The sequence below is a fragment of the Antrostomus carolinensis genome, unplaced genomic scaffold (genome assembly GCF_000700745.2).
Source record: "Antrostomus carolinensis isolate BGI_N321 unplaced genomic scaffold, ASM70074v2 scaffold13327, whole genome shotgun sequence".
NCBI lineage: Eukaryota > Metazoa > Chordata > Aves > Caprimulgiformes > Caprimulgidae > Antrostomus > Antrostomus carolinensis.
The window spans coordinates 25,533-30,460 of record NW_010326689.1 but is presented as its reverse complement, the minus strand read 5'-3'; the positions used below and the strand labels follow the sequence as shown (position 1 = coordinate 30,460).

General features: G+C 37.7%; 1 protein-coding gene across 1 annotated transcript in view; it reads right to left on the bottom strand.

Moving 5' to 3' along the window:
• Positions 1-4,928, bottom strand: part of MYPN (myopalladin) — a 41,853-nt gene that overhangs the window by 12,755 nt on the left and 24,170 nt on the right. The window lies entirely within an intron of this gene.

The window sequence follows — 4,928 nt, the reverse complement described above, 5'->3', positions numbered from 1 at the left end:
CTCCTTCCCTTTCCATCATATAATGATTTGTCATATGAATAAAGGTCAGGGCAACATAGCAAGTATGATGCAGAAAGTCTAATTTCTGCCTGTTTAAACATGTTACTGTTTATCAAGTAATGGACCTCTCAAAAATTATGTAATTATTTCTGGACATGACAGGATAATTATAAAGCTAAATGCACTGTTTTGTATGCATGTTTCTCATTTATCATATTTGAGCACTTCTGGGTACTGTTACTGCCTTTGTAAAGATAAGCCATTTTTTAAGTGTTATGTATGTTTAGAGGGCAACAGGGCTGATGGGCAGAGTAGGCAGAGTGACTCACAAATTGGTTATCTCAGAAGCTAGATACGGTAAGTCCGTGAAGAACCCTTACTTGGAAAGTGCAACTCTGAACTCGGATTAGAATAAAATGATTAGGGGTGAAAAGTGTTAAGACTTCTCAGAGTCAGATATCAGTCTAAAAGCAGTAGTGTACAAGACTAAAAATTGGAAGAGGGCTTTTGCAAGAGCCAACACCTTTTAGTTTTTAATTGCAAAGTAATAAAGAACAACAGAAGAAAAAGTAGGAGGCCTGCATCTGTTCTTGCATACAAAACCATTCAATCTGCGTAATATGGAAATCATCAGACCAGTTGTTTACTGCCCCGTGAACCTTACCAACAGTTCACATCATTCTTTCATAGCAGTACATAAATCTGCCACTGGACTATCTTAGTTGTATACAGTTTTCAACTCTATTGATCTATATGCATGTTTCATTAGACCTACAAAGCATGAATGTGATGACTTTTTTCAGAATTATGTAACTAATCTCTGGATCAAATTTTTCTTTAGTTCAATTTTCTGGTGACTGTGTCAAAAGCAGGTTTCGGAAATGAAAATTGCTAATGATAAGCATAATGTTTCAAATTAAAAAGGCAATATTGTACTTTTAATACATTCCAGACTGTATAGTAGAAGACTGGGGAATCATTGCTTGGTCCTGAAGTGAGTTTTTCATTATATCCTATTTCCTAGCAGACGGAAGTTACGGGACTAGGAAGGCATAACCATTACACTTTCAAGACATCATGTTAGTGAGTGAGGTGTTGACTCCAGATCGAAATGCTAGAGAGTGGAGTTACTTCTTCTGCTCCAAAGGTACAGGTTTGTCATAAGTTGTCTAACCAACTAGCATAAATTAAACTTGGAGCAATTTTTTTCAAAGTGCAATTAACCTAATATTTCTTACCTCCGTTTTAGATCTAAAAAAGTTTTCTGTGAAAACACAGTGTATATTTTTTTCCTGACTGGTGTGCTGAAGATACTAACTTCTAACAAACTTTACCTCATTAAGAAATATGGGCAATTCTTCCTGTTCATATGTCTGCTTGCAGAAGAAATTAGGGTAGAGGAAGGAATGCATTTCATGAGGCCACTTTGAAGTTAATCATGGACAGGTTTTTTCTCACATTTCTTTAGTGCATGTGACAGAGAAAAAGGTATAATATACCAGTTGCAATTTGTCAGAACAAATGCATACTGCACTATCAACACTGGGCTGTCATTACTGACGGCTGCTTCTGTGCCTTTGGAATACACAAGAGTCCCTGTGTTTCCATGCTAACACAACAGTCTCTGACTAGGCTAACTGGTGCAAGACAACTGCGTGCATTTGGACTGGACATTTTAAGGAATTATATTTAAAAATACATTTTAAATTAGAAAATATTGAAGTCAGGGTTCCCACAGCCCCAAAGTGTTGCCTGTGTGTTGTGCTCATGCTTCAGTCTTTGTCTTTCTAAATGTGTTGTTTAGTGTGTGTAGGTATGCTTATATAAATTTACACACAAACTAACAAGACTAAGTTAACATTGCTGTGAAAATTCTAACACTATCATCCGTAGACTGAAGGTCTTATCACTGAAATAAGTGGAAATACACAGTTGTATAGAGACTATAATCTTGGAGGTTTTTGCATGTGTGGTAGATTTTCTTCTAGGATTAGCAAGAACAGAAGATAGTTGTTAATATGGCTTTCTGAAGAAGTGTTTTTTTCATATAAGCCATAAAGCTATTTCTGAATGTGATTACTTAAGTGGAGTAGGGGAAAGTGTTTGTGGTTCAGACAAGTATTGCATAAAGCGTCACACAAAGACTGAGTCAATGTGATCACTGGGTAAAATGTTAAAACTAGACTGCAGTTCGACATACTGAGGAGACTAAAGGAAAGAGTACAAAGGTTCAAGCTCTATTTTAGGGTAAAAACCGGAGGGTTCCAGCTACGTTTTGGCAACTTTCCTGGAACATGAAATTTTTACAGACAGGAATTCACACTCTTGTTTAATATAGTAGCCAGATGTTTAAAATTGTGCTATCTCCCAGCTGGTAGTACAAGTTCTAAAATCCTGCGTCTGTTGAAGTTAAAACTCATCCTGTTGTTGCCTTTAGCAGGATTCAGATCTTAGTGAAAATACACACTTACAGTTATTAGAAGCTTGTAGCATCAAAATATTCTGACATTAGCGTAGTAATCCATGGAAATTACCAAAAATAGAAAAGCTAAAAGATCTTTATTTGAATATCGATTCTCATATATTGTATAAAAACGTAATTCTGTTTGCCACTCAATGCCAGCTCCAGACAAACTTCCCAATTTAATTTAAGTTTTGTAACTTTTACTAGATCAGCTTTTGGGTAGAGTTATTGTAAATCCAGTAAACAGTTTGTCAAAGAAACTGGCATATCTTGCATCTCAGTGTCTGTTTGTTTCCAAACTGTAATACTTGTTGGCTTCCGTGTCTAATCTATGCTAGTCTGACTGAAATCTTCTGTTTAATTTGGATTCCCTCTCTCTCCCTCTCTCTCTTCCTCTTTCACCAGTGGGAATAAAAAAACAACAGATCCAATGTGCATGCTTTTCTTCACTTATCATGTCCCATGGAGAGGTATCACTGAAGCAACTTACTTCTTGCAGCTGTGCCTTCTTACATGGGACAAAGAATGACTATCATGTTACCCAAATGTAAACACAAACCCTGAAAGAATCTAGCAAGTCATCTGTGGCACACAGCTAGACAATATTCAAAATACAGTTCAGCTCAAAGTGATAGAGCAAGAGGAAAACAAGAGAAGGCAAATGAGTTTTGCATCTCCAACTCCCAGACTTATCAGCTGGAGTGAGCAGCTTAGGACTGTGTGTGAAAGCATGAGGAGTTCAGGTTCACTTTCCTAGGTGATGAGTTCTGCAAGCCAAGATCCTTACCAGGGAAACCTGTCTGTACTTTGTTGTTGATTAGATCTAGATCTTGAGAAGACAGCTACAAGTAATTGTGCAACTTCATTCCCATTGTTATTGGGATCTTATACCTATTAATGTCAGGATCTAGTAATTTGTCTTGGTCAGGTCCTTAAATCTCTTCTCATTTCTAGTACAGAGCAAACAAGCTTCTGTGAGGACTCCTTGGGATTAATTCCCATGCTTAGTCCAAAATTGCCTACATTTGCTGACCTTTGGGAGATAATATGAAGCTTGGTTTTGAGCAACGATTTTGGAGTGACTGAATTAAGTGTAATTCTTGTGCTCTGGGAAGCAGAGTTCTTGGTGATTCTTGTGACCTTTCTGAGGCTGACTGCTTAGTATGGGAACTGTGAGGAGATGATTCTGTTTGATCAGTGTTGAGCTGTTAGTGGTGATGTAGCCTGTGTGATGAGTTAGGTTCTGCATATGGCTTTACAGGCTATGGTTTTTAATGCTCTAAAAGCTTTTGAATAAACCCTGCACCTTTTCTGCTCTGAAATGTCTTATAAAGTATTCCCTTGCAAAAGTAAAGCATATTTATGTGAGGGCTGTGCATAATTTTCTAAACAGCTGTAGCTTTACTGTTCTGCCTAAAAATAAGGCAGTGACCATGTTGCTGTCTGGGTCTTACAGAAGACACAACCAACCAGCATTGCCACATTATATTCTTTGTAGTAAATGATGTAGATATATGAGCGCAGTTTTCAGTTCTTATAACCAAAAGGTATAAACCAGGCCCAGATACTTAACCCTCCTTTCCTTTATTATTGCACAATTAATTCCTTTACTTTTATTACTGTGCAGGATTTTGAGGTTTAATTAACTCATTTTTCTATTTTATGTTATTTGCAGAGCAAAGTTTTGAGGAGATAGTATTATTAATTTCTAAGTTTTGCCTGTAAAGCTGAATTTCCTCTGTTTATAGTCCCATTGGTGAAGCTTGTAGATATTTTCAAATCATCAGTTTGCATTACAGATTCATATTTTTTTCCATTTTCCCCCAAAGTTCTCTGTCTGCCCTTTTCTCCCCACACTTCTTGTTTTCACATGATGTATTCTAACTGAACATTACCAAGATATTTTACTTGTAAGGAAGATAAAAGGCCCAATGGACAAGATAGGCAGGTTTTGAGAAGTGGAGATAACACTGACTGTGCACTCCTTTCATCAAATGGTGCAGTAGCCAGACACTCACTGAGGTTATGAGGCTTGGGTGCTTTGTCTCACAGGATTTCAACCTCAGTCTCCAAGAGGAAGCTCTGAGCTCCATACTAATAAAACATTACAGAGGTGGAGATGAGTGGACAGAAAAGTTCTTTGTCCTTATAATCTTTCACTTCACAGAAATACTGAAACGTCCCTACAGCAAGGACAAGAATCCAGGTGTCTGTCCTAGTTCCTAGGCAGGAGAGTGATTTCCTTTCTCTGTCTCTCTCAGTCTGTCTCTGTTTCTTTTTCCAGCTCAGACTGGAAGAAAGGATTCTAGCAGCTTCCTCAGGCAACCCTAACCATTAGGCTGAAATTCTCTCTGAAATGTCCTGCTAAAGGAAGGCCTGTTTGACACTGCCTCAAATTCTTGGTTTTTATTCATCGAGCTGGAGAAGATGAGAGACTCTGGTCTCCTGTTAAGAGAGCTGTTCT